The sequence below is a fragment of the Pinus tabuliformis genome, chromosome 2_2, assembly GCF_031772625.1.
Source record: "Pinus tabuliformis cultivar Carrire ecotype Pingquan chromosome 2_2, CPIR1, whole genome shotgun sequence".
NCBI classification, from domain to species: Eukaryota; Viridiplantae; Streptophyta; class Pinopsida; order Pinales; family Pinaceae; genus Pinus; species Pinus tabuliformis.
Genome location: NC_142300.1, coordinates 1,033,186,438 through 1,033,200,579, shown reverse-complemented (window position 1 = coordinate 1,033,200,579; position 14,142 = coordinate 1,033,186,438).

The following is a 14,142-nucleotide window of genomic DNA, read 5'->3' as shown; positions in this document are numbered from 1 at the left end:
CCAATAATATTCTTTCTGGAGTGCGGTGATCATCTTTTGATATCTTGGGTGTCCGGCATAATGACTCTTATGATACTCATCCAATATCAAATTTTTAATATTGTTCTGTTTGGGTAAGTATAACTTTCCTTTATAATACAACATTCCAGCGGCATCCAAAGCATAATCTGGATATTTTTCCTTGTTGTTTGGTAGCTATACTTGCTATTTTATTTGCTGATAAACAACATCTTGTTCGGCTACCTTTATAATCATTTCCCCAAAGGGGCTTTTCCCTTCACTGTAAGAAATTTCATATAGTCAATGCAACTTTCGACTCAGAGCATCCGCCACTTGGTTCTCCTTCCCTTTTAAGTGCTTGATCTCAAAATCAAAACCGCTTAGGAAGTCCACTCACCGTGCTTGCCTTGCATTCAGAGTGGGTTGGCTAAAATAATTTGTCAGGCTATGGTGGTCTGTCAATAATAGAAATTTCCTTCCCACTAGATAATGTCGCCACATCTTCAGGGCCTGAATCATAGCTACGAACTCTAGATCATAAGCAGAATATTTCTTCTCATGCTCTTTCAACTTCCTTGATTCATAGGCTACCACTTTTCCTTCCTGCATTAGCACACCTCCCAATCCTTCTTTACTTTCATCAGTACACACTACGTAATCTTTGCTGGGAATGGCTATACTTTGGATAGGTGCTCTGGTGAGTAAATATTTGAGTTGTTCAAAACTTTTTTGACATTCAGGGGTCCACCTGAAAATTCTTCCTTTTTTGTGCAAGGATGTGATTGGGTAAGCCACTTTTGAATTTCCCTCTACAAACCATCTATAATAGCCTGCCAATCCTATGAAAGATCGGATTTCTGCCACATCTTTGGGTAATGGCCATTCCATAATGGTCCTTATATTTTTAGGATCCACGGAAATTCCATCCTTAGTGATGATATGGCCCAAGTACTGTATCTTCTCCTTGAAAAAATCACATTTACTAAGCTTAGTGTACAATTGGTGCTCCTGGAGGGTTTGCAATACTAACCTGAGATGCTGCTAATGCTCCTCCATAGTCCGAGAGTAAATCAATATATCATCAATAAAGATTAGCACAAATTTATCCAGATACCGATGAAACACATTGTTCATCAGGCACATAGAGGTGGTGGGGGTGTTGGTCAACCCGAAGGGCAACACCACAAACTCATAGTGGCCATACCGAGTTCTAATCCGGATCTGGTGATACCCTGACTCAGGCTAATGTTTGCCCAGTGGGCTAATTTTCCATGATTTTTCCACAAAAAAGATTCGCCAATTTCCAATTTTATAAAAGACGATTCGCCCAAATTTTAGAATATAAAATTATTTTACCTTAAAAATCACCAACATTATATAGAGACTATATATAAAATAATTATAAATTTGATTAATTTTACAAATATATCAATAAACATTTATAATTTGCATATTAGGAATTAGTGAGATTCGCCAATGTTTTAAACTTCAAGAAAATTTTCCATCCTTAAAATTTTCCTTGCCTGACTGCAAATCAATATTGGAGAAAATTGTTGCCCCTCTCACTTGGTCAAACAATTCGTTAATGTGTGGTAGGGGGTACTTATTTTTTATTGTCAATTTGTTTAACAGACGATAATCCAGGGACATGCAGAGAGTCCCATCCTTTTTCTTATCAAATAATACCGGGGCTCCACAAGGGTACATGCTGGGGCGAATGTACTTTTTGTCCAACAGCTCCTGTAATTGCATCTTCAGCTCTGTCAATTCTGGTACGTTCATTTCGTAGGGTGCTCACGAAACTGGGGCTGCTCCTATCACCAATTCAATGGTAAAATCTATGTCCCTTTTGGGTGGTAGCCCGGGAATCTCTTCCGAGAACACATCAACAAATTCTTGTATCACAGGAATATTTTCCAATGTAGCTATTTTATTTTTTGAATCAACGTACCCCACTTGGATGGCATAAATTCTGACATCCTTTTCTGATGCACTTGGCTAACTGTGATGCAGTTATGGGCTAAATTTGTACTGGCCGCTTAATCCTCTACATCTCTTGTTTTATTCCAAACTCATCCTTATAACTGATAGTCTTGGTTTTACAATTAATTATGGACTAGTGTTTTTCTAACCAGTCCATACCAATCAATATGTTGTATGAGCCAAGGGGAAGCACATTTAAATCTGTTGTCACTGATTGTCCTGCTATTTTTAAAGGGCAGTTTTTGACCTTAGCCACTACCCACCTTTTTGCTCCTGTTGCCAACTGAACTAGCTAGGGGTCCTTAAACTTAGCAGCTTGCAACTTACAGTGCTCCATAATTCTAGGAAAAATATAACTTAACGTTGCACCAGGGTCAATTAAAACAGTTACAGCAAGTTCTAAGAGTTTACCTTTGAATTCCACCATGGTCGGCTGGTACTTCACTTGGAAATCTTCCAGAGTGGCATTAATCTTTGGTAGACTCCTTCCTACATTGCTAACTGTAGAGGCTTCATAGACTTGGGAAACTTGTTCAGCTCCCTTACGCTGAGGGCAGTTTTTCACATAATGTGGGCCACCACAGCCCCAACATTGCACTAGCGGCCTTGCTATCCCTTCGTTGTCTACTTTTCTGGATTGATCATTAGTCCTAGACTCATTTGGGGGCTTTAATCAGAGCGAATTATTTTGTGAGTTTCTGCTGATTTTCCCTTTAGTGAATCCTTTATTACCTCCACCAAGGTTATCTTTAGTACCACCAGCCAGCTTGCTGCTTCTATTATCGACCCATTTCTTACCCAAAAGCTCTCCCTTTTGCTTGCTCTACCAGTAGAAAATTTGGGCTTTGCGTATAGCTTCGTCCATAGCCTTTGGGTTGTGAAATTCAATTCGTTCCGTCATACTTATGAGTAGGCTGCTAACAAACCTCTGTACTTTAGCTTTCTCTTCCCGGATATAGGGCACATAATGAAGTAGGGAAGTAAAATGAGTAATAAATTCATCCATAGTTTTCTACCCCAAATGGAGGTCATGAAATTCCCTTGCCTTCTCGTCATAGAAGTGCTCAGTCAGGTACCTTTCCTTAAAGTATCTTTGAAATTTCTCCCAAGTGACATTTTGTTCACTTACTCCTTTTACCATCTTAACCTCCTCCCACCACAGGGTGGCCTTTCCCTGTAATTGAAAGATAGCCAACTGTGCCTTAAGATTATGGTCGTATTCGTATAGCTGGAAATATTTGTTCATATTAATCAACCAGGCCTTAGCAGCTTCAGCTTGTTCTCCGTCAAAGCGTGGCGGCTTGATTTTATTGAACTCCCCTTGCAACTCTATCCGTTGTCGTTTGGATGTCTGCTGTTCGGAAACATTATCTGAGCGTTCCTCCTCCCTTCCCTCTAACTCTTCGGGATTGGTGGGGTGATTCTACTCTCCTGACATTCTTTGTTGCTCAGTGCTGGGATTCGGTGGCTGCTGGTTCTATCTGTCGGATAGGCTTTTTATAATCCTCTCCTGTTCCATAGTTAACCTTGCATTATCTTCCCGTAATCAGGCCATTTCATTCTTCAGCTCCTGTACTATCTCCAAAATTTCCAAATTGGTATTGCGCGCCTCCTCACCCAGTTGTACCCATAATTCAGGACTGTTCCCAGGACCCGCTGCAGGTCCCTGGCCCACCACAAACCTGTGTGACACACTGTCTATTCTCCTCATGTTGTCAATCCTATACTTCCATGTACTTACCACAAAACAAGCAATAGTAGATGGTTATCACATTAGTTGTTTCTTTTACTCATTAGAGAGATGAAATAAATTGTAAACATACAATTTGTTGACTATTTTTTTTCTCCGGTGCCCAAAGGCCACAATTTTGCAACTTGGCTCTGATACCACTTGTGATGTCGCCAACATAATAACCATAGAAAAAATAAAAAATTATTTAAATCTACATCCAGATACAAAGGAGTTAATGCACATTGTTGAGTTGTCCTACTGTACCCTTTTATTTAGTTTTATGCAGCTCTAGATCTTACCATCCATACAGCTACAATGGTTTCCTTATGAGCAGTTTTCGGTAAATGATTATGGTTTGTTTATTCAAGTGTGAACCATATTGCTTTTAATTAATTTCTAACCGATGTCACGCTGCTTCCGTCACGTGGCAAGCCATGCCAGATAGGTATGGAGTTAATTTTGTCTGCGCTGTCCTGTACATGGCTTGGGTGGACCGTCCGGCCTCACCTGCTCCACTCGGGAACCCCACCCAAATCAATGATGTAGCTTACCTCTAGCGATACGGCGGTGGCACCTGTCTCGGGGTTTTCCTCAACCTTGAATTTCTATGGGACTGTTCTCATTTGGCTATGTAGCCCTCCCGCGAAACTTGCTCTGATGCGGCCGTTGCATTTCACAACTCTGTTCTTAGGATATGGTGGAAAATTCCATGGATGGTGCCTGCCCAAGACCATCTTCGTGGTCTAGCAGTGATCTAGTTTGTTACAGGTAAAATGTTCTTCTTCTTCTTCTTTTTCTTGTTGCCAGCTCATTCCTCATTTGATTTTTTGTTTTGATTCTTTATTTCCTGCATCTGAAAATTCTCGATTCTACTCGATACACTAACGAGTCTCTTGTCGAATGGATTTTCTGCACAGGTTATTGGGTTTGGCTTGGCTCGACTGGCTTGGGGGAGTGACTTATCTACAACGCCTATTACGGGTAAGAGCTTACCCTGGCTGGATATGAAAGCCTGAGGCGTGGATAAGGTCCTCCACAGCTATATGATGTTTTGCTTCTTGTTCAGCTTCTCATTTTGGAAGAGGTTATGGTTTTGAGGGTTTTACCCAGTTGTAATAATTATGGGCACGTTGTGACCTCAAATTGGTAAATCTTTTTTGAGCTTGCTTCGGCTCTTGAACTGAGAAGTTCTCTTGCTGTTCTGTTTCTACATCAATTGATGATTTTCCAGATTTGAGACTGGTTGTAGCTCTGCTATTTTTTATGGTTTTATGCTATACATATTCTATGTTTCCTGGGTATTTTGGACTTTCGTTAGACTTTTGGAATAATAACTATGTTGTAGAGGAAACTTGCTCCCTCGTTTATTTCGTATGAGTAGTATGCCACTATCAGTCCTGTGTTAAAGGAAAATTTGTGAAATGAATGGCTGTAAATTCCTTTAAGATTGAATTGTGGCTCCGGCCATCTCCAGACTCTGTTCATTGGCTATGGCTTGAATATTTGATATACAGTTCCCCTTTGTCTGCCATAGAGTTCTGGCTATAACTTACTTGTATGCATATTTCTATTGAACATACGGGTTTATTACACATAAGCTATATAAATTGTTTCCACAGTTTTCCTAATTCCCAATGGAAACTGTCTCTCTGTCGCTAAACCCCAGGGGTTTACTACCAGAAGGCTCTTCCTTCTCTCGAGGTGGTTTACAACCTACAAGCTTTGGCAATCGAGCCCCCTGCTCTCCGGGGCTTCTAGACTCAAAGACAACTCGCAACCCTTCTTGCGTACCCTGACTGGTTATCTACCATGTACATGATTATTTTCTCGTGCTTGTTTCATGCATTCCAGATAGTCTTTGATACTTGCTTAGAAGGAGGTTATTCCACATACCATAATGTGAATTCAAAAGCTGAACTGGGTTCTATTTTTTTTCTCTTTTGCATAAACATCACAGTTTTGAAAATCACCATTAAAAGACATCGGGGAATAGGAATTTTGTTTCTTTTTTTTCTCTCCTTCTCATTGTCCTATATTTTTGCGCTAGAACCCAACATTTTCAAGCCACTGGGAATAGTACTGGTTTAATTCAAGGCTCTACACACATCTATATATGGGTACAACATTTGTTTTCCTCACATTTGGTTTGTTAACGTACCCTTAGGCGGCTGTCCACGTTTTCTACTGTCTTTCTCAGGTTTTCAATTCATTTTTACACTTTGTTTCTCACAAACTAGTTGTTACATGAGGTAAACCTCTTCATGGAAAAATCATTTTGGCAGCCTTACCAAATACTATTGCTCATATCACTAGAATATTCTAGTTGTAAAACTGAGAGAAGAAAACTATTTAACAGAGAAAGTTAACTATGGAGTTCTGGGTTAAGTCTCTTCCTAGTTACATGCTGCCTCAGTTATCCATGCAACATTTTAAATAAATAAAGGAAGAAACTACTGACCTCCCTATTTTCTTCCTTCTAGTTCCATTTCGCACTACAAAAAAAAAAGAACTACAACCTGTAGAAATAATCACTTTTTTTTAATTCAAGTTAGAATCACATACCTGAGTGGCTTCTTGTAAGTACTCCTCCTCTTTTTGTTTCCTGGTTAAGGCTACCACTGCTTTTTGCAGCTATTCTTCCACTCGACCTTGAGATTGTCTTTCGAGACCAGTCTCCCCCCTAGCTTGCTCAAAGACTACCGTCTTTGCTAGTTGCACGTGCTCTATGCACGTAGCATCTGATCCTCACCAGACATGGTAAGACCCCTTCCCTTCTCCTACTGCCTATCCTCTACACTACAGTTCCTTTCTTTCCCTCCTCCTTTTCCTAGAAACCATTCCACGGTTGTGGGAAAGGGCAGTTAGGGTTTCCAACTATTTTTTTTAATCCATAGCTTAACTTCCCTCCACAGAAGTTACATGGTATCCCTGTTACTAGGAAATGATTTTTTTTTTTTTAATTTCCATTTACTGAAGAAAAAAAAAATGTAAGTTTATACAATAGATAATGTTCTTTTCTTTTAACTGTGGTAAATAAAGTATTTACAATAATATGGGGATATGGCATCTCCCCCTCCTGAAATTAGACATCTTCCAGATGTCTTTCGGATATAAACAGCCCTAGGTAGGCCTGCTTCATGAGTTCTTCATCTTCCCAAGTGGCCTCATTAGGCCTAAAGTGTTGCCACCGCACTTTAACTTGAGTAATATCCCGCTTCTGCAGCATGACTTCTCTCCTGTCTAGGATGCTCAGCGGTTTGACTCAGATTTCTCCTTCTGGTTCTACCTGCAACATGCAACACCCTGAGTAAGTTTTCCTTTAAAAGAAAGCATTTGGATTGATCTACCAGAGAGAATTCTCACATGAATATCCTGCCAATTAATCACATGTTTAGGATCATAAACATATTTTTTTAACACAGAAACATGAAAGACATTGTGGACTCATATGTGACTAGGCAGAGCGAGCTGGTAAGCCACCGGCCCAATCCTTGCCAAGATCTGGAAGGGTCCACAATATCGAGGTGCCAACTTAGCACACCCAATCCACTGTAACATGCTCTTTTTTGCTTGAATTCTCACATACACATGGTCACCGACCTGATACTCCTTAAACCTCCTTTTCCGGTCAGCGAAGTTCTTTTGCCTATCCTGAGCTGCCTTCAGATTAGAACGCACCTTTTTAACCAATTCCTCCATCTCCTTGAGCATTTCAGGACCTAACATCAATCTGTCTTCCGGTCCACTCCAGCTTGAGGGGGTGCGGCACTTCCGCCCATACAACACCTCAAAAGGGCTCATCTGCAATGATGTGTGGTAGCCATTATTGTATGCAAACTCAACCAAGTGAAGATAGTCCTCCCACTTGGTTGGTTGCTGCATCACATACGCCCTTAACATATCTTCCACCACCTAATTCACCCGTTCAATTTGCTCGTCAGTTTGAGGGTGATATGCCGTACTAAAGTTTAGCTAAGTTCCCAATTCTTCAAACAATATTTTCCAAAAGACCGATGTAAATTTTACATCTCAGTCTAAAATTATTATCTTTGGTAAACCATGCAGCTTAAATATGTTTTGCATTAACACATGGGTGATCTGCACCGCTCTGTATGTAGATTGCACCGGTATAAAATGTGCTAACTTACTTAGCTTGTCCACAACCACCATGATGGAGTCATTATTTTTCTTTGACTTAGGCAGACCTGTTATAAAGTCCATAGAGATGGTTTCCCATTTCCATTCTGAAATGGGTAATGGTTGTAATAAACCCACAGGACGCTGGTGTTCTGATTTAATTTGCTGACACTCAAGACATCGAGCCAAGTACCCAGCCACATCTTTCTTCATGCCTAGCCAATAATATTCTTTCTGGAGTGCGGTGATCATCTTTCGATATCCTGGGTGTCTGGCATAATGGCTCTTATGATACTCATCTAATATCAAATTTTTAATATTGTTCTGATTGGGTACGTATAGCCTTCCTTTATAATACAACATTCCAGCAGCATCCAAAGCATAATCTGGTTGTTTTTCCTTGCTGTTTGGTAGTTGTATTTGTTGATAAACAACATCTTATTTGGCTGCCTTTTTAATCATTTCCCTGAAGGGCATTTTCCCTTCACTGTAAGAAATCTCATATAGGCAATGCAACTTCCGACTCAGAGCATCCGCCACCCGGTTCTCCTTCCCTTTTAAGTGCTTGATCTCAAAATCAAAACCGCTTAGGATGTCCACCCACTGTTCTTGCCTTGCATTCAGAGTGGGTTGGCTAAAATAACTTTTCAGGGTGTGGTGGTCTGTCAATATTAGAAATTTCCTTCCCACTAGATAATGTCGCCACATCTTCAGGGCGTGAATCACAGCTGCCAACTCTAGATCATAAGCAGAATATTTCTGCTCATGCTCTTTCAACTTCCTTGATTCGTAGGCTACCACTTTTCCTTCCTGCATTAGCACACCTCCCAATCCTTCTTTACTTGCATCAGTACACACAACGTAATCTTTGCTAGGATTGGCTATACTTAGGATAGGTGCTCTGGTGAGTAAATATTTGAGTTGTTCAAAACTCTTTTGACATTTAGGGTTCCACCTGAAAGTTCTTCCCTTTTTCTGCAAGGATGTGATTGGGTAAACCACTTTTTAAAATCCATCTACAAACCGTCTATAATAGCCCGCCAATCCCATGAAAGATCGTATGTCTACCACATCTTTGGGTACTGGCCATTCCATAATGGTCCTTATCCTTTTAGGATCCACGGAAATTCCATCCTTAGTGATGATATGGCCAAAGTACTGTATCTGCTCCCTGAAAATTTCACATTTACTAAACATAGCGTACAATTGGTGCTCTCGGAGGGTTTGCAATACTAACCTGAGATGCTCTTCCATAGTCTAAGAGTAAATCAATATATCGTTAATAAAGATCAGCACAATTTTAACCAGATACCGATGAAACACATTGTTCATCAGGCACATAAAGGTGGCGGGGGCATTGGTCAACCCGAAGGGTAACACCACAAACTCATAGTGGTCATACTGAGTTCTAAAAGCTCTCTTAGCTATGTCTTCCTCTCTAATCTAAATCTGGTGATACCTTGACCGCAAATCAATCTTAGAGAAAACTGTTGCCCCTCTCACTTGGTCAAACAGTTCATCAATGTGGGGTAGGGTGTAGTTATTTTTAATTGTCAATTTGTTTAACTGATGGTATTCCATATACATGCAGAGATTCCCATCCTTTTTCTTAACAAATAATATCGTGGCTCCCCAAGGGGAAACACTGGGGTGAATGTACTTTTTGTCCAACAGCTCCTGTAATTGCATCTTCATCTCTGTCAATTCTGGTACGCTGATTCTGTAGGGTGCTCGAGAGACTAGGGTTGCTCCTGGCACCAATTCGATGGTAAAATCTATGCCCCTTTTGGGTGGCAACCCGAGAATCTCTTCCGGGAACACATCGGCAAATTCTTGTATCACAGGAATATTTTCCAATGTGGCTATTTTATTTTTTGAATTAGCGTACCCCACTTGGATGGCATAAATTCTAACATCCTTTTCTAATGCACTTGGCTAATTGTGAGGCAGTTATGGACTGAATCTGTATTGGCCACTTAATCCCCTGCATCTCTTTTTTTATTCCAAACTCATCCTTATAACTGATAGTATTGGTTTTACAATTAATTATGGACCAGTGTTTTTCTAACCAATCCATACCGATCAATATCTCGTATGAGCTAAGGGGAAGCACATTTAAATCTATTGTGACTGACTATCCTGCTATTTTTAAAGAGCTGTTTTTGACCTTAGCCACTACCCACCATTTTGCCCCTGTTGCCAACTGAACTAGCGAAGGGTCCTTAAAATTAACAGGTTGCAACTTATAGTGCTCCATAATTCTAGGACTAATATAGCTTAATGTTGCACCAAGGTAAATTAAAATAGTTACAGCAAGGTCTAAGAGTTTACCTTCAAATTCCACCATGGTGAGCTGGTACTCTGCCTGGCGATCTTCCAGAGCGGCATTAAACTTTGGCAGACTCCTTCCTACATTGCCAACTGTAGAGGCTTCATAGACCTGGGAAACCTGTTTGGCTCCCTTATGATGAGGGTATTTTTTCACATAATGGGGGCCACCACAGCCCTAACATTGCACTGGGGGCCTTGTTGTCCCCTCATTGTCTACTTATCTGGATTGATCATTAGTTTTGCACTCATTGTGGGGCTCTAATCGGAGCGAATTCTTTTGTGAGTTTTTGCTGGTTTGACCTTTAGCGAATCCTTTGTTACCTCCACCACGGTTACCTTTAGTACCACCAGCCAGCTTGTTGCTTCTCTTATCGACCCATTTCTTACCCAAAAGCTCTCCCTTTTGCTTGCTCTGCTGGTAGCAAATTCAGGCTTTGCGTATAGCTTCGTCCATAGTCTTTGGGTTGTCAAATTCAATTCATTCCCTCATACTTACGGGTAGGCTATTAACAAACCTCTATACTTTAGCCTTCTCTTCCCGGATATAGGGCACATAGCAGAGTAGGGAAGTAAAACGAATAATAAATTCATTCATAGCTTGCAGTCGCAAACACAGGTCATGAAATTCCCTTGCCTTCTCCTCATAGAAACGCTCAGTCAGGTACCTTTCCTTAAAGTATCTTTGAAATTTCTCCCAAGTGACATTCTGTTCACTTACTCCTTTTACCATCTTAACCTCCTCCCACCACAAGGTGGCCTTTCCCTGTAATTGAAGGATGGCCAACTGTGCCTTAAGATTATGGCCATATTCGTATAGTTGGAAATATTTGTTCATATTAATCAACCAGACCTCAGTGGCTTCCTCCTCTTCTCCATCAAAGTGTGGTGGCTTGATTTTACAGAATTCCCCTTGCAACTCTATCCGTTGTCGTTTGGACGTCTGTTGTTCGGAAACATTATCCAAGCATTCCTCCTCCCTTCCCTCTGACTCTTCGGGATCGGTGGGGTGATTCTGCTCTCCCAACATTCTTTGTTGCACAGTGCTGGGATTTGGTGGCTGCTGGTTCTATCTTTCAGATAGGCTTTTTATAATCCTCTCATGTTCCATAGTTAACCTTGAATTATCTTCCCGTAATTGGGCCATTTGATTCTTCAGCTCCTGTACTGTCTCCAAAATGGCCAAATTGGTATTGCGCACCTCCTCACCCAGTTGTACCCATAATTCAGGGCTGTTCCCAGGAACCGCTGCAGGTCCCTAGCCCGCCACAAGCCTGTGTGACGAATTGTCTATTCTCCTCATGTTTTCAATCCTCTGCTTCCCTGTACTTACCACAAAACAAGCGACAGTACATGGTTATCACATTAGTTGTTTCTTTTACTCATTAGAGAGATGAAATAAATTATAAATATACAGTTTGTTGACTGTTCTTTTTTTTCTCCAGTGCCAAGAGGCCACAATTTTGCAAATTGGCTCTGATACCACTTGTAATCTCACCACCATAAAATCCATAAAAAACATTAAATCTATATCCGCATACAAAGGAGTTAATGTACATTATTGAGCTGGCCTATCATACGATTTTATTTAGTTTTATGTAGCTCTAGATCTTACCATCCATACAGCTACAATGGTTTCCTTATAAGCAGTTTTCGGTAAATGACTATGGTTTGTTTATCGGAGTTTGAACCATAGTGCTTTTAATTAATTTCTAACCGATGTCACGATGCTTTCGTCATGTGGCAAGCCATGACAGATAGGTATGGAGTTAATTTCGTCTGCGCTATCCTATACATGGCTTGGGTAGACTGTCCAGCCTCACCTGCTCCACTCAGGAACCCCACCCAGATCGACAATGTAGCTTACCTCTAGCGATCTAGTGGTGGTGCCTGTCTCGGGGTTTTCCTCAACCTTGAATTGCTACGGGACTGTTCTCATTTGGCTATGCAACCCTCCCGCAAAACTTGCTTTGATGCGGCTGTTTCATTTCACAACTCTGTTCTTAGGATATGGTGGAAACTTCCATGGATGGTTCCTGCTCGAGACCATCTTCATAGTCTGGCAGTGTTCTAGTTTGTTACAGTTAAATTGTTCTTCTTCTTTTTTTTCGTTGCCGGCTCATTCATCATTTTTTTTTTTTATTCCATATTTCCTGCATCTGAAAACTTTCGATTCTACTCGATACACTAACCAGTCTCTTGTGGAATGGATTTTCTGCACAAGTTATTGGGTTTGGCTTGGCTCGACTGGCTTGGGGCAGTGACTTATCTACAATGCCTGTTACAGGTAAGAGCTTACCTTGGCTGGATATGAAGGCCTGAGGTGTGGATAAGGTCCTCCACAGCTATATGATGTTTTGCTTCTTGTTCAGCTTCTCATTTTGGAAGAGGTTAGCATTTTTAGGGTTTTACCGAGTTGTAATAATTATGGGCATGTTGTGACCTCAAATTGGTAAATCTTTCTGAGGATTGTTGTTCTGTTTTTGCGTCAATTGAGGATTTTCTAGATTTGAGACTGGCTGTAGCTCTGCTATTTGTTATGGTTGTTCTGCTATACATATTCTACGTTATTTTGGACTTTCGTTAGACTTTTGGAATAATAACTATGCCGTAGAGAAAACTTGATCCCTCGTTTATTTGGTATGAGCGGTATTTTCGTATCAGTCCTGTGTTAAGGGAAAATTTGTGAAATAAATGGCTGTAAATTCCTTTAAGATTGAATTGTGGCTCTGGCCATCTCTGGACTCTGTTCATTGGCTATGGCTTGAATGTTTGATATACAGTTCCCCTTTGTCTGCAATAGAGTTCTGGCTATAACTTACTTGTATGCATATTTCTATTGAACATACAGGTTTATTGCACAGAAGCTATATAAATTGTTTCCGCACTTTTCCTAATTCCTAATGGAAACTATCTCTCTGTTGCTAAACCCTAGGGGTTTACTACCAGGACGGTCTTCTTTCTCTCAAGGTGGTTTACAACCTATGGTATTTGGCAATCAAGCCCCCTGCTCTCAGGGGCTTCTAGACTCAAAGACAACTTGCAACCCTTCTTGCGTACCCTGACTCGTTATCTACCGTGTACATGTATTATTTTCTCGTGCTTGTTTCATGCATTCTAGATAATCTTTGATACTTGCTTAGAAGGAGGTTATTGCACATACCGTAATGTGAATTCAAAAGCCGAATTGGGTTCTATTTTTTTCTTTTTCTTTTGCATAAACCTCACAGTTTTGAAGATCACCATTAAAAGACACCGGGGAACAGGAATATTTTTTCTTTTTTTTCTTTCCTTCTCATTGTCCTATCTTTCTGCGCTAGAACCCAACGTTTTCAAGCCACTGGGAATAGTACTGGTTTAATTCAAGGCTCTACACACATCTATATGCAGGTACGACATTTGTTTTCCTCACATTCGGTTTGTTAACGTACCCTTAGGCGGTTGTCCATGTTTTGTATTGTCTTTCTCAAGTTTTCAATTCATTTTTACACTCTGTTTCTTGGAAACTGGTTGTTACATGAGGTAAGCCTCTTCATAGCAAAATCATTTTGGTAGCCTTACCAAATACTATCGCTCATATCACCAGCATATTCCAGTTGTAAAACTGAGAGAAGAAAACTATTTAACAGAGAAAGTTAACTATGTAGTTCTGGGTTATGTTTCTTCTTCATTACATGCTGCCTCAGTTATCCATGCAACATTTTAAATAAATAAAGGAAGAAACTACTGACCTCCCTATTTTCTTCCCTCTGGTTCCATTTCGCAGTACAAGAAAAATAGAACTGCAACCTGTAGAAATAGTCACTTTTTTTTTTAATTCAAGTTAGAATCACATAAGTGGGTCGCTTCCTATAAGTACTCCTCCTCTTTCTGTTTCCTGGTTAAGGCCACCACTGCTTTCTGCAGCTAGTCTTCCACCCGACCTTGAGACTGTCTTTCGAGACTAGTCTCCCCCCTAGTTT